Genomic DNA, 22,494 nt, shown 5'->3' with positions numbered 1-22,494 from the left:
CAAATTGGGCCCTTCTGGTGCTGATTCCCAGGTGGGTGGGTTTGTGTACATTCTAGGACCCCATGGGCCCCTCCAACAGACTTTCCTGTGAAACTGGGAGTTTCTTTGACTGTTGCAATCCCCATAGGTTTTTACAGCCAGAGGTATTGAAGGTTTAGTTTCCCATGCTGGAACCCTGGGTTGTGAGATCTGTCTCGCTCCCCAGTTGTTCCTCCTGGTTTATCTGCATGCAAATGTGGGACCACTAAGCCACTGCATCTCACCCTCCTGGTGCTCCAACCACCACCTTGCCGTATGTCCTCTTTGTGCTGGCTGCCTGTCTCTGCCACTCCTACCAGTCTGAATGAATGTTTCTTCTTTAATTCCTTGGTTATTGAACATCCATACAGTTTGATTTTCTGGCAGTTCTGGTTATTTTTTGTTTTTAAATTTGTTGTTCTCCTTCTTTTGGTTGTGTGAGGAGGCAATGGATCTACCTATGCCTACATCTTGGCCAGAAGTCCTTAACCATGTTTTAGAACCAAAAGATTCTCCTTTGCCAGAACTTGGGACTGCAGAAGATAGAGCAGCTAAACTAAGAAACAATGTCACAGTACTGAATGAAACATTAAAATCATCTTCTAGCAAAGGAAAAGGCAAGCCATTAAGCCAGTTTCCAGGTACATTCATTGCAGCAACAATCAAACATTGTCACTAAGGAGAGATAAAAGTGCACTAAAGCTTTCTCTCTCTTGGGAACAAGAAAACCAGATTAGCAACTTGAAGTTGATAGTAGTTGAATAGATGGAGAAGGCAGACAGTCTAGAAGGAAAACTGGTGGTGTTAAAGGGACATCTGTAGAAAGCAAATGCTGGCTTAGATCTTAAGGAAGAGCTGAAGAATTTAAAAAAAGCTATGTCCAACAGGAAGTGCTGGATGAGGTACAAAAGAAATTGATAAACTTACTAAGTAGCACAGAAGGAAAAGTTGACAGAATCCAAATGAGAAACCTCTTTAAGGCATATTTTCAAACACCAGAACATGAATGTCGTGAAGCATTATAATAGAAAGCACTTTGGGTATCAAAAGTGAAGAAATGGAGTTGTTCAATGAAGATTAAGGTGGTGCTACTATGTGGATGACCGCGTGGCTTGCATCAAAAAGTGTTCCTAACACACATCTGGGACCAATGCAGCAGCCCATGCTTATGTGTTCTTTTTTTAAATTTTAAAAATATTTTTGTTGATTTTGGAGAGAGAAGAAAGAAGAAAGAGAGAGAAACATCAACTGGTTGCCTCCCATACACACCCCAACTGGGGATCAAACCCACAACCTAGGTATGTGCCCTGACTGGGAATTGAATCCCTAACCTTTTGGTGCAGGAGACTACACTCCAACCAAATGAGCCACACCAGCCCTGGCAACAGTTCTATTTCAGAACTTTATGTTAAATATCTAGAAACAGAACATCATTTAGCTTTTCCATCAGCAAAACACTCTGCTTGTGATATGATGGCTCTAGATTCACCAGGAAAGAAAAAACAAGCTCAAAATGTGGTGCTACCCTAGGGTCCACATCCAGAAAAAATAGATGTGAATTCCTTTTCCACAGCTGTATCTCTTATTAACCCAGTCAGACCTAGAACTGGTGGGTCTGGGCAGCTTCTTTAAATGCTATTACTAATGTTTTGTCCACATATACACTTTTGCTATTGTCATCTCACAAGAGTGCTCAAGTTTCACTGAAAGACCTTCAAAAGCAAAATAGATTCTCAAGCCAGAGATAAGAGCACTTTAAAGCAGTGGCCTTTTCGAAAAAGTCACATATTTGTTTGCTGTTTTAACAAAAATGTTATTAATACTTTAAAATTTTGAGTTTTACAGTTTGTTTTCTGTCCTCTTCAACATAAACGCTAATTGACAATCACTTTCTAGAAGAAAAAAATGAGGTAACTAAAATTGAGTATTGATGCCATACCAACTGTTTTCCATATGTTCTCAGTTCATTTTCATATCTGTCACATTAGCTTGATATTATTTATCCCTATTTTCTATAGAAGAAACTGGGATTCAGAGATGTTGACAAACTCTGTCCAAGGTAAAAAATTAATCAGTTCAGACAGAATTCTGATTTCAAAGTTGGAGTTCTTCCCACCAAATTGTGCTGCTTAGTCTGTTTCTGAAGTGTCTCTCTATAGGGTGCATGTAGTGCCAGTTGAGAAAAGAGTGGACTGGCTTCAGGTTTTAAGGATGAAATGAAAGAAAAACAAGAGGCTTTCCACGTACTCTTTGGTCATCTCTTTGGTCATGGAAAGTTCTGGAAAGGGACTTCTGGGACACTCTTCTGGCTGGAATTGCAGCATTCTGCCTCACCAAGCCAGATCTGCTGAATCTTGACTTGGAGAAGTGAGGGTTCATGGGACATCCTTTGAGAGTGTCCATTGTGGTCTGCTTTATACAGTTTATAATTTGCTGTAAACAGCTCATTGTTCCTAATTAAACCTGTACGATCATGCCTGAACTTTTAGGAAATGAGGACTTCTTTTTATGGTTCTCTTCTCAGAGGTAAAACTGAAACCCTCTTCTGCTCCATGAACCTCCTTAATCTATTGGGCCTTAATTTGCAGACTCTGGACTGTCGTCTAGAAATGTATGAATCCTGGCAAAATACCCAACAAATGCCTGGGTGAGAGGATTGCTGGAGCTCATGAGTTATCTCTTCCAGAGGGATGTTCTGTGATTCTATTTAACAGGGCTCCAGGGCACCCAAATGTAGCTTCTTTTAATATTTTTCATGCTAGGATGGATAGGAGAGAACATAGATCTCTCATCGATCAATATGACTATTTTCTCCCTTAGAGACAGGGACGGGTAAAAACATCTTACTTTGAAATTGGTGATAAAATAAATGAATAGGTTTAAGGATCTTAAATGAAACTTTTATTAATTGAAAAAAGAACATGTGCTTATTAAATAAAATCTGAAAAACAAATAGAAGAAAAAAGTAATCACAGTTCTACTACATGGAGATAATCACCATTAGAATACTGACCAACTTTCTACCACTTAAAATTTTTATTTTGTGGTTAAGAACACTTACAATACTGTCCTGGCTGGTGTAGCTCAGTGGATTGAGTGTGGGCCTACAAACCAGTGGGTCACCAGTTTGATTCCCAGTCAGGGCACATGCCTGGGTTGTGGGCTGGGTCCCCAGCTGGGGTTGTGTGTGAGAGGCAACCACACATTAACGTCTCTCTCCTTCTAAAAAAAAAAAAAAAAAAAAAAGGAACACTTACAATACTGTAACTTCATACGTGTTGAACAGCAACCCCCATTTCTGATGCTCTGCATGTTCAGAGAAACTCCTCTAGTAACAAACTATAGCAATGATCCCTGAAAGTACTAGTCTTTCCACCATTTGCTTTGGTGAGAACAGAAACATCAGTTCAGGAGATGGGCCCAAATACTGTTTATGGGGTCTGAGTTGAGTAGGTCACAATCTATACCAATATTGTCTGACAAAAATTTCTGTGAAAATGGAAATGTTCTTTATCCTTACTTTTCCAATATAGTAGCCACTAACTTCATGTGGCTATCCAGCACTTAATAGGCTTAGATTAAGAAACTGAATTTTAACTTTATTTACTTTTAACTAATTTAAATTTTATATAACCACACATAACAAGTGGCTAGTGTATTGGACAATAAAGGTCTATACAGACAATTTATAGAAGAGTCACTTGCTGGTCTCAAGGTGTACGATGGGCAGGCATTGAAAGTTGGCATTGAAAATGTCACATCTATCATTTCAATTTATGACAGAACTTAGAATACTTCTCAGCAATGAGGAAGGCCACTCCAAAAAAAAACAAAACAAAACAAAAAAAAACAACTCTAGAGATGAGCTCACAATTAGTCTCTAAAAAGGAAGTCAGTCATTACTTACCTTCTGACACCCTAGCAATTAACCAGTCTTAGGAGAAGAGCAGGTATCTCCAGAGAGGTCCAACTAAATAGGAGATAAGAGACTATAAAAATGAAAAGCCTCTTGGTCTTTCATCACAGGGTAATCCAATGCATGTGAATTAATGGCAAAAGGCTCAATAATAGCCCTTCTGAGGAAGTAGGAGCAGTGTAGCAGGATATCCTTTTTCCGCACTAAAGCACCCAATTCTTTCAATTTTATATACAGCGGAAGCAATTAATTGTACCAGAAAGAAACCCACAGCTGGCTTTTCCTGATGGCCCCATAAGCAACAAGTACTATTGTTCAACTTCCGGGATAGATCTAAAATCATTCTACTGCACTGTTGAAATTTTTATGATTGTTTAGTTTCACTCTTCTAAAATAAAAATGTGTAGCACCTAAAATTCAATTCTTTTTGTCGTCACACATTTTCAGCATAAGCAACTGTCAGAGAGTTAATTTTTATTTGTAACATAATCCAAGCATGTGACTTGATCCTAGTATTTCTCCTAAACTTAATATGACTGAATCATAAATTATTCACTTTTGTTTGTTTTATGTGTTTATACACAGTTAAACTGCACTGTCTCTGCTTTTGTGGTTAACATTCATAACGTGGCTATTCAAGGATTGTGAATTACTAAGATTATATATCAAAAACCTAGAAGCTCAACATTTCAAACTACTTCTGGACTATTAGTCCCAAAGGAATTCATGAATTGGTGTTTTGAAGTAGAAAGTAGAATCACATTTGCATTGTTTACATATATACATATATGTATAAATATCATGTACATGAGTAAATAAAAACATACACATAAGTATACACTTATTACACTTTGATTTTTTATTTTTATTTGGTTAAAAATAAGTAATATGTAATAAGTCATAAATCTTCTGCTCTCAGGACAGAGGAAGGCAGGGTGGTGAGGGTGCTGAACTGCACAAGATGGAGAAGATTTACCATGGACTGAGTGGCAGCTGGGGTGGGGAAGTCTCAGCTCCAGGTGTTTGTGGGAGGAACTCCAGCCTTCTAGGCCATGCCTGATAGCCAGACAGCAGTGAGCAAACAAACAGGTGGTAGTTCCCGGAAGCAGTAAGCATCAGGTAATGGGGGGAAGGAGGCCCTATAGTTGGATAGGATATGGATGCAGAGAAATTAGGAACAAAGAGTGGAAGGCAAGTAAGGGTTGCCACCAGGGGAATGAGGTATTTATTAGTACACAGCAAAGTCTGTGTTGCAAGGCCAGGGTAGACTCAAGAGAGCAGAGTCAAGACAATAGGCAGAGAAAACCAAGTTCTATGCAGGTAAATAGGCTAAGGCTTCAAACACAAGTGAAGGGCTGTAAGTCACTTCTTTTTTTTTTTTTTTGCACAGTAATATGGTAACATAGATTTCATGTCAATTACCACAGATCTTTGCAAAGACTATACAAAATTCAAAAAAATAATTGAAATACAGTTTTTAAGTATTAAGTAATAAATAAATGTGCATCTTGCTTCTTCACTAATGCAGTAAATCAGTAAATAAGGGCCAAAAGTGATTCTAATATTTATCATAATTTCAAAAAGGTTATGAGCATCAGTGTTATTTCAGGGAGATTATACCCTTTGCAACAGTATGGATGGAACTGGAGAGCATTATGCCAAGCAAAACAAGCCAGATGGTAAGTGACAAATAACATATGATCTCACCTTCAATGGGAACACAACCAACAAAAGAAAAAAACAAAGAAAATATAATCAGACTCATTGAAATTAAGAACAATCTAACAATAGCAGGGAGGAGCGGGGAGGGGATAGTGTGGAGAGGGGTTTTCAGGAACCACCATAAAGGACACATGGACAAAACCAAGGGGGAGGGTGGAAGCAAGGGAGGGAGGTGGGTTTGGAGGGGGTGGGGAGGTGAGGATTGGGGAGAAAATATAGACAACTGCAATTGAATAACAATAAAATAATTTAAATTAAAAAAGAAAAAAGAAATCTTCAACAAATGAAAAGTGACATAAAACTTTATCTAAATTCTATCATTGGAGAAGTAACAGACACTCTTACTGTTATTGTGTTGTTCTGCATATATTCATAGTTGGATAAAGTGCTAAAATTCAGTTTCAGGTTACTGGAAATAAATACCTACTTTTTCCCCATCCAAATTTTCAGATACCCTGAATTCTACCCATGGAAACTAGATCTCAGGTTAAAAACCTCAAAAGCAAATGACTTAAGCTTTTGTACTTCAGTTTCCTTATCAATAAAATGAGATTAACAGTAGAACCTACCATACTATATTGTTGAAACAAAATAATACATATAAATCAATTAGAACAGATGTAAAAAAATATTTGCTATTGTTGATGTGAATTTTTATTCATTTATTTTATTTTAATTGTTGTTCAAGTACAGTTTTCTGCCTTGAACAACAAGTTTTACCCCCATCCCAGCCCACCCCCCACCCTTTGTTATTGTCCATGTGTCCCCCATACTAGTTTCTTCAAACCCCTCCCCCTTCCCCTGAAATTCCCTCCCCTCTCCACTCTCCCTTCTGGTCATAGTCAGCTAGTCCACTATTTCAGTGTCTTTGGCCATATCCTGCCCATTTGTTTGTTTTGATTAGATTCCCGTCAAAGGTGAGATCACATGGCACCTGCCCTTTATCACCTGGCTTACCCCACTCAGCACAATGCCCTCCAGTTCCATCCATGCTGTCGAGAAGGGTAGGAGCTCCTTCTTTCTTTCTGCTGCATAGAATTCCATTGTGTAAATGGACCATAGCTTTTTGATCCATTCATTTATTGATGGGCACCTAGGTTGCTTCCAGCACTTGGCAATTGTAAATCGTGCTGCTATGAACATCGGGGTGCATAGGTTCTTTTGGACTGGTGTTTCAGGGTTTTTAGGATATAGTCCTAGCAATGGAAATACTGGGTCAAAAGGCAGATTTGTACATAACCATCTTTTTCTTAAACATAATTTCTTTTTTGGCTTGGTCCTTCTAAACCATGACTGGGTACTGTTAACCAATAAAATGACCTAATAGTGTCCATGCTAAAAAAATGTACCTGTTTCTCTACTCTTCACAATGCTTTTGTCCATTTAATACTAGGCATGAAACCAACATCAAGCATCACCCTGTCAGGGCATCCTTTCACTGGGCTCTGACTTATCTCCATACCCACCTTTGCCTCATAAAGTCTTTATGAGAAAAATGACTTTGGATGGATTAACTTGATTTAATCTATTGAATTACTGCTTTCCCTGAAAGCGGAAGTCCTTGTTTCACTGAAGAATGTGTAATCCATAGCTTCCTTGATCCACTCTTACCCTTTTTAACATAGTTCATGCCACCCTCTGAAACTGGGTCTTGATGACAAGTTTCAGAAATGCTTAGAGGAAATTTTATCCTTATTGCTCTCATTAATTAACAAATATTGAGCACTTGTTATGTGCCAGGAACTAGGCTTTGAGGAAACAGTTGAGAACAAGATTGGCAAGGTTTTTGCTCTCATGGAATTTACATTCTAGAGGGGCAGAGAAACTCAAATGATACTATAAACAAATAACCAAATGAACAAGGTAATTTCATAGAGTAAAACCTAAAGTTCCAACCTGAGATTCTAGCCTATTTTATAGACTGATTAATGTGTCTGAAAATTGAATTAGGTTATAAAGAGTATATTAACACACCTGTCATAGTTTTATCTGTCATGACACATTGCTCATCATAGATCAACGAGTTCTTTGGTCAATCCAGCTGAATTTCCTTGAGCAAAAGATCCAGCCTTTTCCCTAAAATTAAAGTGATGTGGTTATGTAGAAAATTCGAAGTGACAAATTTTAGTTGATGTAAAGAAACTCACTGTATCATACATTCTTCCCACATAGCAAGATACTGTAACCCACGACTATCAAACCTGAGATAGCTATGATTAAAAAAAAAGAGTAAATAGAATTGAAAAATAATTTGTAATTACAGAGAGTATCTGAGTTATTAAAGGCAAAGGTGGGTACGAGGAGAAAAGAGAGGGAGAATAAAAGATGGTTTAAAAAAATCTTTCAACAAGAATGTCAGGGAATTCAGACATTTAAACAAGAATATGAGGGACTATTCTGGAATCTAAACTTTTTTTTTAGGAATAACGTGTATAAAAATAACTATTAGTGCCTGACACATTCTTTTCCTTCTTTCTTTTTACCGGTAATTTAAAAAGTGATTTTACGAGCCCTGGCTGACGTAGCCCAGTGGATTGAGCACGGGCTGGGAACCAAAGTGTCTCAGGTTTGATTCCCAGTCAGGGTACATGCCTGGGTTGCAGGCCATGGCCCCCAGCAACCGCACATTGATGTTTCTCTCTCTCTCTCTCTCTTTCTCCCTCCCTTCCCTCTCTAAAAATAAGTAAATAAAATCTTTAAAAAAAGTGATTTTACAATACAAAGGGTCCTTTAAGAAAAAGTATCTTTTCTAAAAAGGCTTAACGTGACACATTCGTTAAAATATTTACCATAGTTTAAGTCCACATCTGGCGTTAAAAAGGGGTCTATACTCTTTCTTCACTTGCACAGCATTTTATAATTTTAACAGCATTTTCCACAAAGAATGAAGGGAAATGGAAGACAAGAAATAAGGACAACTATTTACATTTTCCAAACGGGGGGAATGAAACTCCGGAGGGTACACGAGGTCACTAAAGTGAGCCAAAGCTGGAGAAGAGAGCAATATTTATAGTGCACTGACTTCAGTTATGTTGGGTTAACGCCACTCGTCTTACGCCTTTGGAATTCACGGCTCACAGATCACAGGGCCCCGGCAGCCCGGGCCTCGGAACTCCCGGGCCCCAAGCGTAAATGCTTCTGTGCCCTGCAGCTCAGTTGAAGTGGGTCTTACCTGCACCTTGGGGTAAAGAGACCAGAAAGAAAAGCCGGGGAGCGGTGAGAATAACGAATAGTGTGCCTACATTTCTCTTTTCTTGGCCTCCACGCTGCGGTGTGTGGATTCTGAGCAATCAGACTTATTGCACCAGCGGACCTACTGGTGCTCCCGAGGAGTATTAGTTTGTTGGAGGTGACCACGCGAAGGACCCACCAGAAAATAAGGTTCGAGGGGGTGCAGCCAGGGCGCAGCACCAGGCGTCTACTCGACGCGGCTACCGGACACCAGCCGTTCCGCTACTACTCCAGTGATGTTGCTTGGTGAAGGCAGGCCCGCGGGGCCGCATGAAGGGGAAGCCCCTCCTTCTCCCAACAGCAGCCCGGCGCCCCCTTGCCGGCGGCTGGGCCTCCTCCCCGGCAACGGGGCGCCAAGGACCGGAGGACCCTTCGGACGCTTCCGCCGCACGCTCGGCTCCTTTCGCATCCGGGGCGGGGCGGGGCGGGTCCCGAGTTCTCCCAGTGCGCGCGCGCAGCCCCAGTCTAGTGGAGGCCTGCCCCTCCCCCCAAGCCCTGAGCCCCGGCACCCACCCCCCCCCGCTAACCCCCCCCCACCACCCCACGGTGCAAGTGTTGGCTGCCGCGGCTTCTGCTGAGATTGGAATCCGCCTGTTGGAGCTCGGTGAAGGACCAGGGAGGAGGGAAAAGGGAGGAGGACGGCTTGGGCTCCGGCGCGTCTGTCCGGCGGAGACGAGGATCTGACCGCAGCTCCGGGGACAACCGGGGCAAGGCTGCGGTACGCCAAGGGCAGAGGCCGAGCCAGGCCCTGGTCGCGTCCTTGCGGCTCGCCGCGCCCACCCCGCTTCACGCCGAGGGCTGGTGGATGAGTTCCCTGGAGTCTGGGTAAGTTGACTCGTCTGGAGAATGCGTGTGCACACCGGGAGAGGCCAGCTGCGACTGGGAGGTGGGTGCGGACTCCCTGCGAAGTTTCGGAGGGAGCTGGGCGCGTGTGGGAGGCCCGAGAAGGGGGTGCCCCGGCCTGGTGGTCCCATGGTGTCCCGTCGTACCGGCTGTACCAAGCCGCGGGTTACTGGGCTCCGCCGTCCCTTACCCTTACCCCGGGCCCGAGCCTGAGGTCGTCGCCTACCCTGGGGCCCTGGACGCCCAGCGTTGGGCCTTGGCGGCCGCCCGGCCCCTCTTTTGTTTCCCGGGTTTCAGGCGGAGTTTGGGGAGGCGGTGTGGGGCGAAAGCCGCTTCAAAGGACGCTTCTTGAATCCTCAAATGCGAAAGCACTCACCTTTGTCCAGGAGCTGCGAGGTAGATATTCGCGACTTGTTTCTGTAGGCTTCTGCCAAAAAAAAAAAAGGTGGGGGGGGGGGGAAGAATGCCTGTTTCATGGGGTGGTAGCGCCGGAAGGAGTTGCAAGCCCTCCCTCAAAGCTACTTGTCCGCGGGAAGGTGCCAAGGTTCTCCGAGGTTCACCTGTTGTCCCGCGCTGCCTTCGCTGCCATGTCTGTTGTGATACTGCACTTCGGTTTCAGAAAAGTTTCTGCTGGATCGAATGTAACGCTTTTTTTTGTTTTTCCAGACTCGTAGTGGGAAAGTTTGACAAGGAAAAAAAGATAGCTTGTGTCAGGCAAGAAAAAGAATGTGTTAGGGTCTTGCGTTTTGTGACTTGGTTCTTGGATGTTTTAATTTGATCAGAGTGTTGCAGGTTTTCTCTTTTAAACGGTCAGCAAACTGTTCTCAGTGTATAGTACGAACTCGGCACATTCACCTTTGTTATGTCATTCAGTCCTTAAGGCAACATTGGTTATTGTATTCCTCATTTTTCCCTCAAGAAAACCGAGACGCAAAGAAGTGAAATAACTTGTCTAAGTGAGCTGCGATTTGAATCCAGGGTTTTCTTTACTACTATTCACGAACTGTTAAAGTGAGGCATAAGGATGAGTTAAAAACAACAAAAATCCTCTTTCTGCAAACACTACATTTAGGAGCACTTTTCAGTTACAGTTGAAATGATCGCTATTTTGTTCCTTGAGTTGAAAACTTTTTTAATTTACTTGTAAGAGGAGTTAAATTCTGAATTAAAGTAACAATAGAAGGTAACTTAATGCCTATCACTGTTTTCAGTTTTTGAAATAAAAACTTTGCAGACAGATTTATATATTTAAACTTAAAGTTAAAATACAGGCAGTTCTGAGCTAGAAATAGGTTGAGTTTCCAAAAGGCTGATTGAAATTTAGAATGCCATTTTAATAGAACCAGTATTCTATTCCTGTTTTTTTTTCCCCCCTTGCACATTCTCTGTGGAGCTTATTTCAAACCTTTTCTACTTTCTTCACTTCTCCAAACCCTTTACTGAAAAGTTTTAGGCATCCAATGGGAACTCCTTTCAGAACTGATTGGATTCCTTTTTTCATCTCCTTTCCTTCCATCTCAGTAGAAGAATATTTTTGAAAAGTTCTATTAGTTAACACGTTGTCTCATTTTTCTTTCCTACTTCATGGAGTATGAGTTGTCCTCTCTTTTATCTTAGGGTTCTTAAAAGGACAAGTGTGCTTAAGATTCCCATAATTTACAATTAAGTACAAATTGGCAGTTACAAACTAGTAATGGAGATGTAGAATACAGCCTGGGAAATATAGTCAATAACATATGTAATAACAGTAGTGTTATGTGGATAGTAGAATTATCCAGGGATCGCATTTTAAGTTATTTAAATGTCTGACCACTGTGCTGTACATCTGAAACTGTAATGTAATATCAAATGTCAGTTATTGAAAAATTTAAAAAGGTTAAAAAAATTACCTCAATTTTCAAAAACCTTCCCTTGAGTCAATCACTCCCTCAAAGCTGTCTTGTTATTGCTTTTTCTTTTCAAATATATGAACATTAAAAAATTTTGCCCTTATAAAAAGTAATACATGTTCATTAAAGAATAATTATAAAATAGAAAAAAATTGACGTAAAATTAAATTCATTCCCTCATAGTCTTATTTATAGAGATTGCCAAGTGTAGTCTACTTTTCCTACCTTTACTTCCTGGCCATCTCTTCTTAACCCATTGTTGTCTGAATTTCACCTTCACAAAGGTCAATTCTAACCTAATCAACACGTTTAAGGCCATTTTCTGAGTCAGATCTTCCAGCTTTCTGTAGCATTTTGAAATTCCTTTTCTTGGTTTTTGTTTATCTGTCCATTTCATTCAACAAATACTATATTCTGACATACCATGCAAGATAATAGGCTGCAATAACAGGTATGGCCCTTACCCTTATGGAGCTTAGTCTAGTGGGGGAAACATATATTGAAGAATGAATTCTAAACCCGGGCCCATAGCTCAGTTGACTAGAGCATTGTCCCCCTCCACCAAGATGGCAGGTTTGAGCCCTGTCAGGGCGTACAAGAATCAACCAATGAATGCATAAATAAGTGGAACAAGCAATCAATGTTTTTCTCTTCTCTCTTCCTATCTCCAATCAATAAATAAAAATTAAAGAAGAATGACTTCTACAATTAAACATGATATGATTGTAATTTAAAGTGCAGAATATCGTAAGAGTTTAAAATTTTAGAGAACCTGACCTGGTGCTGGCTGTACTGGGAGAATCTGAAAAGCCCTCCTTAAGAAACGTTACTTTGAAGCCCAGGCAGCTCTGAAGGATGAGTAAGAATTAACTAGACGATAGGAGGGCTTTTTTTGACATAGTACTTTGTTTCTCATTGCCCCTTTCCTGCTTTCTGTTTTTCCTTCTTCCTGATTAATATGTATTATTCAAGTTTCACCTTTCAGATCACTTGTGTATTTCTCTAATCCTTTGACATTACTGTGTAGACCCTTCTGTCTGAATAATTCTCAAATCTCTGTCCTTTTTTTCTCTTCTACACTTGAATCCCTGTATATCCAACTGTTTTATGCATATCTTTATCTGGTTGTTCTGGTTCAAACTGAGCTCCTCTTCCTTACCAAACTTGTTTCCCTGGTGTTTCTTATTTCTGTTGTCATTTCAAACCCAGCCCTTTCTTATTCCATCATGTCTTGTCTGTAGCCAACATCTATGGGTTCTCCTTTGATGGTATTGCCACTTTTCTATTTTTTTGCTAACTATGGTACAGTTGTTTTTTTTTAAGTCCTCACTCCAGGATGTTTTTTGATTGGAGAGAGGGAGAGAGAGAGAGAAACATTGATGTGAGAGAAATAGCAATTGGTTGCCTCCAATATGCTATGCCCAGTTGTGTGAATTGGATCCGCAACCTTTTGGTGTGTGGATGATGCTTCAACCAGTGGAGCCACCAAGCCAGGATTGGTACAGTTCTTAATACATGTTGGTTTCAAAGTTCTAATAGACTTATGAAACAAGTTGGACAGTTTTTCCTTTTCTCTTTTCAGGAGCAATTTAGACTGGGGTCGTCTTTTTTTACTGGAGAGTTTGGCAGACCTCACCTATCAGACCATTCAGGCTTCAATTTCTTTTTCTCTGAAGACAACTTTGGGTTCCATTTTGATTTGCTTAGTAGCTGTTCTTGTAGGTTTTTTATTTCTTTTGTGAATATTAGTGTTTAATCTACAAGTTTATTTACTCAGTTTTTAAATTTAGTATTATTTGGTTTTCACAGGTCTTTTTAAAATTTTTTGATTTGACATTTGTATACAGTATTATATATTGTGTATACATTCATATATTTGATAGTTTCCCTTTTCTATCTATCAGTATCTGTTTATTTCTAGCTGAATCAGGTTCTCATCTCACCTTTATCTGGGTTATTTTATGCTTTTCTGTATAAATTAATCTTCAAGCCCAGTTCTTGTTTGTTCTTTACTCAAGAGGTTTCCAGGGTCTTCTATCAAACAAGGTCCTTTCCATGGGATTTGCTTCAGATTTACCTTATTCTTATCCCACGGTCCTTGCTTCCTGCACATGTTCTTCCCTCTCCAGCTCCTGTAGGGGCTGTTCTGTTCATTCTTCTTAGACTGCATATGGGGCCAATTGTCATATGTGTAAGTCCTACCCATTTTTCAAGTTCCATTTCAAATTCCATCTCTGTATATGATTAAAGTATATAAGTCAAAACAAGAAGTCAGTAATTGATATCTAAATTATGTGATTCTTGAAATAGAAGTTTAGTCATCTTATTTATAGAGGTATTAAAACAAAATTGGTGAAGGTGGCTATCACTAGTTAGTGTCACTTCAATGGAGATAGACAAGTCATAAGTTGGTTAATATGGTCCTTCAGAGTGCTGATATTTAACTGTGTGCATCTCTTACTTTGAAAAAAATCTGCAATTCATAATGTAATAACTTTGCATGCAGACAGATGGTAGTTAGACCTATTGTGAGGATCATTTTGTAATGTATATAAATATGGCACCACTATGATGTACACCTGAAACTAACAGGATATTATATATCATCTGTACTTAATGTAATAAGGTAAAAAAAATCTGCAATTCAAAGTCTACATAAAATAAAACAATGAGAAAACTAAAATAAATATGTGTAAATAAACAAGTAAATACATTTCATCTCTCCCTGAAGTCGTTCTCATTTTTCTTCTGAATGGAATCCCTTCTGAAGGAAGAAGATATTTTTAAGGAATGAAGTTCTTATCCAATATTTTCTTTTTTTATTAAAAATTTTAAAAGTATATTTTATTGATTATGCTATTTTCACAATTTTTAAAATATATTTTATTGATTATGCTATTACAGTTGTCCCACTTCCCCCTTCTCTCCCCTCCACCCTGTACCCCCTCCCACCACGTTTCCCCCCTTTAGTTCATGTCCATGTGTCATACTTATGAGTTCTTTAGCTTCTACATTTCCTGTACTATTCTTGCCCTCCCCCTATCTATTTTCAACCTACATTCTATGCTACTTATTCTCTATACCTTTTCCCCCTCTCTCCTCCTCCCACCCCCCTGCTGCTAACCCTCCATGTGCCCTCCATTTCTGTGGTTCTGTTCCTGTTCTAATTGTTTACTTAGTTTCTTTTGGTTTTGCTTTAGGTGTGGTTGTTAATAATTGTGAGTTTGCTGTCCTTTTACTATATGTGTTTTTTCTTTATCTTCTTTTCTTAGATAAGTCCCTTTAACATTTCATAAAATAAGGGCTTGGTGATGATGAACTCCTTTAACTTGACCTTATCTGAGAAGCACTTTATCTGCCCTTCCATTCTAAATGAAAGCTTTGCTGGATAGAGCAATCTGGGATGTAGGTCCTTGTCTTTCATGACTTGGAATATTTCTTTCCAGCCCCTTCTTGCCTGTAAGGTCTCTTTGGAGAAATGAGCTGACAGTCTGATGGGAACTCCTTTGTAGGTGACTGTCCCCTTATCTCTTGCTGCTTCTAGGATTCTCTCCTTTGTTTTTACCTTGGCTAATGTAATTATGATGTGCCTTGGTGTGTTTCTTCTTGGGTCCAACTTCTCTGGGGCTCTCTGAGCTTCTTGGATTTCTTGGAAGACTGTTCCCTTTGCCAGATTGGGGAAGTTCTCCTTTATTATTTGTTCAAATACATGCTCAATTTGTTGCTTTTCCCCTTCCCCTTCTGGTACCCCTATAATTCGGATGTTGGAACGTTTAAAGGTGTCCAGGATGCTCTTAAGCTTTTCCTCAATTTTTTGAATTCTTATTTCATCATGCTTTCCTGCTTGGTTGATTCTATCTTCCTTCTGGTCCACTGTATTGTTTTGAGACTCAGATTCCTTCCTTTCACTATTAGCTCTCCTCCGCGTATTTTCCTGCATCTCTTTTATGGTAACCTGCATCCTTTCATCTAAATTGCGCCCAAAGTCAACCAATTCCGTGAGCTTTCTGATCACCAGTGTTTTGAACTGTGCATCTGATAGATTGGCTATTTCTTGGTCGCTCAAAAGGATGAGTCCTGGGGGACTGATCTGTTCTGTTGGAAACATGTCTTTCCCTGTCTCTCCTTTTTTTTTTTCCGGTCTGGTGCTCTTGTTACGGTGGGGGGCGGAGCCTTAGGTGTTCACCGGGGCTGGGCACCCCAGTTGCTAGATTGTGACGTTGTATGTGGGGGCGAGGGCGGGAGTGGGGATGGGAGGGAACAATGGCGGTAGTTACGTTCTCCTGGGCTCAGACCCTTCTCTGGGATCCTGGGCTTCGAGCTCTGCCCTGGTCCACAATCGCTGCCCCACTGGGTCCGCCAGCTGCAGCTTGTGTACTCAGGGATCACCGCTGCGTTCTTGCACCCCGGGTGGCTGTCGCGCCGATTTCGCGTTAAATTTTCCCCAACCTCTGCGCGCCACTGACCCGCACCAGCCTCGCGCCCACCTGGCTCGTCTTCTCCTACCAGTCTGGATGTACGGGTCTACTTCAACTTCTTGGCTGTCCGACTTCCATTCAGACAAATCCTCTATCGGTTCTGGGTATTATTCTATCTGTAAATTATTGTTGTAAATTATTGTTGTTCTAATCTTGGTTGTGTGAGGAGGTACAGTGCGTCCACCTATTCCTCCATCTTGCCAGAAGTCTCCCAGTTTTCACAATTTTTCCCGCTTTATCCCCCCTCCGCCCTGCACCCCCAGTTCTCTAATATTTTCTTATTGCACTTACTCATATGTCTTTTTTAAAGATCAACTATATTGAAGTATAATTTATATACAATGATAGGCACACAAGATTAAGCGTACATTTCTGTGAGTCATTTAGTCTTTTATAACACTTTTTATACGAATACTAGTTCTGCATTTAGACTACAGACTGGGTCTGTAACTGACTTTGTTGCATATTGAAATGAATAAATGAATGGAGAAAGTCCCCTGTCTAGCCTAGCAGTGGACATCAGTTACAGTAGTACTGATCTGACTTTTGGATCTTGGGAGCAGGGAATTATGGAGAGAGGAAAATGGGTTTCATCTCATGCTAAACCTGGGAGCAGGAAGTCTTTCCTTTTTCTCTCTTCCACCGTTTATTAGTGTTTATGCTTTTATTTTTTTAATTTTATTTTTATTTTAGAGAGGAAAAGGGAGGGAGAAGAGAGGGAGACAAAGAAACATTGATGTGAGAGACAAACATTGACTGGCTGCCTTCCATTTGTGCCCCAACTTGGACCAAACCTGCAACCCAGGCATGTGCCCTTACCAGGGATTGAACCAGTGACCTTGTGGTTTGCAGAACGATGTCCAATCAGAGGAACCACACTGGCCCAGGCATGTTTATACTTTTAGAATGCCTTCTTGATACCTGTGGGTTCATATTGACCAAGTAAGTTCAGCTCTTTAATACTTAAAACATTAAATGTTGAGTTGCACTGAATTACATCAATTTAAGATGCACCATAGTTTTATAGACCACTTATAAAGAAAATGTGCTTCTGGTTAACTTTAAGAAACCATTGATTGAAGAACCCTTATTTCAGAGATGCTAAGATATGAAAAAATTTATGCACCTCAGAATTAATGAAAAGGGGTTCTCACTCATCAAAACTATCATTCCTGTGCCCTGGCTGGTGTAGGTCAGTGGATTGAGCTCGGGCTGCGAACCAAAGCATTGCAGGTTTGATTCCCAGTCAGGGCACATGCCTGGGTTGCAGGCCATGGCCCCCAGCAACTGCACATTGATGTTTCTCTCTTTCTCCCTCCCTTCCCTCTCTAAAAATAAATAAAATCTTTAAAAACAAAACAAAACAAAAAAAACTCATTCCTTTAGTGTTGATACTGGGAAGAATTTAAACCACATGTTGGTAGGAGTGGCTTACAACTTTACTATTATAATGAAAAGTTATTTTTTAAAAAGAGAATTAAACCTCTTTAACATGTAAAATGTTTCAGGCAGTACAAAGAAATATTTATTTTTGAATGGGGTCTCCCACAAGTCTGGTTGCAAGGTGTTTTGACCCCCAGCTTTCAGTATTTTTCTGCTTAATTTTTTAAAATCCAATTTATTGGGGTGACATTGATTAATAGGATCATATAGGGTTCAAGTGTACATTTCTATGATGTGTGATCTGTATATTACATTGTGTTCCCACCACCCAAAGGCATATCTTCTCTCACCGTATAGTAGCCCCCTTTGCACTTCACTATCCCCCCACCCCCTTCCTTCTGGTAACTGCCATGCTGTTGTCTGTGTCTGAGTTTCAGTTTTATATCCCACATACGATTGAAATCATATGGTTCTTGGCTTTTTCTGACTTATTTCACTTAGCAAAATATTCTCAACGTCCATCCATGTTGTCACAAGTGGCAGCATTCCATCTTTCCTTATGGTTGAGTAGTACTACATAGTATGTATGTACCATATCTTCTTTATCCAGTCCTCTGCTGAAGGACACTTTGGTTGTCTCCATGTCTTGGCCATTGTGAATAATGTTGCAGTGAACATAGGTAGAGTGCATATATCTTTGCAAATATATGTTTTGGTGTTTTTCGGGTAGATACCCAGGGGAGATATTGCCGGGTCATAGGGTAACTCTATTTTTAATTTTTGATGAACCTCTATACTGTTTGTCATAATGGCTGTACTATTTTACATTCCCACCAGTAGTGAATGAGAGTTCCTTTTTCTCTACAACCTCTGCAACACTTGTTATTACCTGTTTTGTTGATAATAGCCATTCTAATAGGTGTCAAATGGCATCTTATTGTGCAATAAGTTTTGATTTGCATTTCCCTAATAGCCTAAGAAGTTGAACATTTTTTCATATGTGTTGGCCGTTTGTATGTCTTCTTGGGAGAGGTGTCTGTTCAGGTTTTCTTCAGGTTCTGTCCCCATTTTTTAATTAGATTATTTGTTTGGTGTTGAGTTGTATGAGTTCTTTATCTATTTTGGATATTAATTTGTTTTCAGAGCTCTTTGCAAATATTTCCCATTTGGTTTGTTGCCTTTTGGTTTTGTTGTTGGTTTCTTTTGCTCTGCAGAAGCTTTATAGTTTGATACAGTCCCATGTATTTTTGCCTTTACTTCCTTTGTCTTTGGGGTCAAGTTCATAAAATGTTATCTATGATAAAGGTCCATAAGTTTAGTATTTACATTTTCTTCTATATAATCTATTTTTTCAGATCTTATATTTAGGTCTTTGATCCATTTCGAATTAATTTTTGTACATGAGGACAAACTGTAATCTAGTTTCATTCTTTCGCATGTGGTTTTCCAGTTTTCCTAGTATCATTTATTGTAGAGGCTTTTTTCCCATTGTGTGTTCTTGACTTTCTTTGTCAAAAATTATTTGTTCAACTTCCAATCAAGATGGAGGCGTAGGTAGACACACTGTGCCTCATACAACCAAAATAAGGACAACAAAAACTTAGAAACAAAATAACAAGGAGTGCTGACAGAAAATTGAACTGTATGGAAGTCTGACAACCAAGGAGTTAAAGTAGAGACATTCATCCAGACTGGTAGGAGGAGGGGTGGAGTCAGGCAGCCCTGCAGAGGGGTCCCGGCAAAAAAAGGTGGTGTCTGGCGGACCAGGCACACAAAGAAGCAGTGGGCAGACCCAGCAAGGTGGCAGATTATGGAGGGATGTGGAGTGCAAGGTGCCTTGTGGAACTGGGTTGTCCCACATTCTCGCTCAGGTAAACCAGGCAAAACTGGGGAGTGAGACAGACCTCACAACACAGGGTTCCAGCATGGGGAAATAAAGCCTTAAAACACCAATTGAAAACATTTGTGGGGGTTGAGGTACCGGGAGAGACTCGAGCCTCATGGGAGAGCTCCTTGGAGAGAGCCACAGGGTCCTAGAACGTACACAAACCCATCCACATGGGAATCAGCACCAGAAGGGCCCAGTTTGCTTGGGGGAAGTAGCGGAAGTGACTGAAATCCGGCAGAGAGCAGAACAAGTGCCATTGTTCCCTCTGGGACCCCTGCCCCACATACAGCATCACAACGCAGCAACATGAGTTGACCCGCCCCTGGGGACACCTAAGGCTCCACCCCTCGCTACGTAACAGGCATATCAAGACCAAAAAATGGCCCAAATGAAAGAACAGAACAAAACTCCAGAAAAAATACAACTAAGCATTGAAGAGATAGCCAAACTATCAGATGCACAGTTCAAAGCACTGGTAATCAGGTTGCTCACAGGACTGGTTGAATTTGGCCACAACTTAGATGAAAAAAATGAAGGCTATACTAAATGAAATAAAGGAAAATGTGCAGGGAACCAACAGTGATGGGAAGGACACTGGCACTCTAATCAATGGTGTGGACCAGAAGGAAGAAACATTCAACCAGAACAGAATGAAGAAACAAGAATTCAGAAAAATGAGGAGAGGATTAGGAACCTCCAGGACATCTTTAAACGTTCCAACATCTGAATCATAGGGGTGCCAGAAGGAGAAGGCAAAGAGCAAGAAATTGAAAACTTATTTGAACAAATAATGAAGAACTTCCCCAGTCTGGCAAAGGAAATAGACTTCCAGGAAGTCCAAGAAGCTCAGAGAGTCCCAAAGAAGTTGGACCCAAGGAAGAATCACCAAGGCACATCAAAATTACATTACCCAAGATTAAAAGTAAGGAGAAAATCCTAGAAGCAGCAAGAGATAAGGAGAAAGTTACCGACAAAGGAGTTCCCATCAGTCTGTCAGCTGATTTCTCAAAAGAGACCTTTACAGGCAAGAAGGGGCTGGAAAGACGTATTCCAAGTCATGAAAGGCAAGGACCTACATCCAAGGTGACTCTATCCAGCAAAGCTATCATTTAGAATGGAAGGGCAGATAAAGTGCTTCTCAGATAATGTCAACACAAAGGAGTTCATCATCACTGAGCCCTTATTATATGAAATATTAAAGGAACTTATCTAAGAAAAAGAAGATAACATGTTCAGTAAAATGACAGCAAACTCACAAGTATTAACAACCACACCTAAAACAAAAACAAAAGCAAACTAAGCAAACAACTAGAATAGGAACAGAACCACAGAAACGGAGATCACATGGAGGGTTAGCAACAGGGGAGTGGGGGGGGGGAGGGAGGAAAAAGTACAGAGAATAAGTAGCCTAAATGGTAGGTAGAAAATAGACGGGGAGGTTAAGAATAGTATGGGAAATGTAGAAGTCTAAATATGTATGACCCATGGACATGAACTAAACGGGGGGGGGGGGGTGATGTGGGTGGGAGAGGGTGTGCAGGGTTGAGGGAAGTAAAGGGGGGGAAATGGGGCAACTATAATAGCATAATTAGTAAAATATATTTAAAAAAATTATTTGTCCATATACATGTGGTTTTATTTCTGGGTTCTCAATTCTGTTCCATTGATCTGTGTGTCTGTTTTTCTGCCATACCATGCTGTTTTGATTATTGTAGTGCTGTAGTATAATTAGAAGTCTGGCAGTGAAGTCTACCTCTGATTTCGGTCTTTTTTCCCATTATTGGTTTGGCTGTTTGGGGTCTCTGGTTGTTCCATACAAATCTGATTTTGTTTTTGGTTCTGTTTCTTTGAAAAAATTACATTGGGATTTTGATGAGGATTGTTTTAAATGTGTCTGTTGGTTTGGGTAATATGGCCATTTTAACTGTTGATTCTTCCAGTCCATGAACACAGAATATCTTTCCATTTCATTGTGTCTTTTTCAATCTCTTTTAAAAATGTTTTGTAGTTTTTTGCTTTTGTTGAGTTTACTGTCATTTTACTCTTCATATTTTTGATCTTCTCTTTCTTAGATAAACCCCTTTAACATTTCATATAATAAGGGCTCAGTGATGATGAACTCTTTTAACTTGACCTTATTTGAGAAGCACTTTATCTGCCCTTCCATTCTAAATGATAGCTTTGCTGGATAGAGCAGTCTTGGATGTTGGCCCTTGCCTTTCATGACTTGGAATACGTCTTTTCAGCTCCTTCTTGCCTGCAAGGTCTCCTTTGAGAAATCGGCTGACAGTCTTATGGTAACTCCTTTGTAGGTAACTGTCTTGTTTTCTCTTCCTGCTTCTAAGATTCTCTTCTTATTTTTAATCTTGGGTAATGTAATTTTGATGTGCCTTGGTGATTCTTCCTTGGGTCCAACTTCTTTGGGACTCTCTGAGCTTCTTGGACTTCCTGGAAGTCTATTTCCTTTGCCAGACTGGGGAAGTTCTTCATTATTTGTTCAAATAAGTTTTCAATTTCTTGCTCTTTGTCTTCTCCTTCTGGCACCCCTATGATTCAGATGTTGGAACGTTTAAAGATGTCCTGGAGGTTCCTAATCCTCTCCTCATTTTTCTGAATTCTTGTTTCTTCATTCTGTTCTGGTTGAATGTTTCTTCCTTCTGGTCCACACCATTGATTAGAGTGCCAGTGTCCTTCCCATCACTGTTGGTTCCCTGCACATTTTCCTTTATTTCATTTAGTATAGCCTTCATTTTTTTTCATCTAAGTTGTGGCCAAATTCAACCAGTCCTGTGAGCAACCTGATTACCAGTGCTTTGAACTGTGCATCTGATAGTTTGGCTATCTCTTCAATGCTTAGTTGTATTTTTTCTGGAGTTTTGTTCTGTTCTTTCATTTGGGCCATTTTTTGGTCTTGATATGCCTGTTACGTAGCGAGGGGTGGAGCCTTAGGTGTCCCCAGGGGCGGGTCAACTCATGTTGCTGCGTTGTGATGCTGTATGTGGGGCAGGGGTCCCAGAGGGAACAATGGCACTTGTTCTGCTCTCTGCCGGATTTCAGTCACTTCCCCCACTACCCACAAATAAAGTGGGCCCTTTTGGTGCTGATTCCTGGGTAGGTTGGCTTGCG

The 22,494-nt window shown here is 40.4% G+C and overlaps 1 protein-coding gene and 2 long non-coding RNA genes across 6 annotated transcripts in view; 1 reads left to right on the top strand and 2 right to left on the bottom strand.

Annotated features, from left to right (window-relative positions):
• Positions 1-4,848: 4,848 nt before the first annotated feature.
• On the bottom strand, positions 4,849-9,364 carry LOC123820843. The gene is made up of 3 exons (XR_006786033.1): positions 8,899-9,364; positions 7,631-7,732; positions 4,849-5,073 (listed from the first exon to the last, which is right to left on the bottom strand). It is a non-coding gene; the product is annotated as an uncharacterized LOC123820843 (long non-coding RNA).
• Positions 9,365-9,417: 53 nt separating this feature from the next.
• BMPR1A (bone morphogenetic protein receptor type 1A) overlaps positions 9,418-22,494 on the top strand; it is a 173,194-nt gene continuing 160,117 nt past the window's right edge. For 3 of the 4 annotated variants that reach the window (XM_045841809.1, XM_045841806.1, XM_045841807.1), the window contains exon 1: positions 9,418-9,712. The gene's annotated coding sequence lies outside the window, so the exon portion shown is untranslated. Of the gene's footprint in view, positions 9,774-22,494 lie in introns of all 4 variants that reach the window. The other variant, XM_045841808.1, reaches the window with a different exon arrangement.
• On the bottom strand, positions 9,650-10,395 carry LOC123820844. The gene is made up of 3 exons (XR_006786034.1): positions 10,291-10,395; positions 10,107-10,157; positions 9,650-9,788 (listed from the first exon to the last, which is right to left on the bottom strand). It is a non-coding gene; the product is annotated as an uncharacterized LOC123820844 (long non-coding RNA).

Source organism: Phyllostomus hastatus, unplaced genomic scaffold, assembly GCF_019186645.2.
Source record: "Phyllostomus hastatus isolate PE091 unplaced genomic scaffold, TTU_PhHast_1.1 phas_contig_38, whole genome shotgun sequence".
Classification (NCBI taxonomy): Eukaryota; Metazoa; Chordata; class Mammalia; order Chiroptera; family Phyllostomidae; genus Phyllostomus; species Phyllostomus hastatus.
This window is presented reverse-complemented; position numbering and strand designations above follow the sequence as displayed.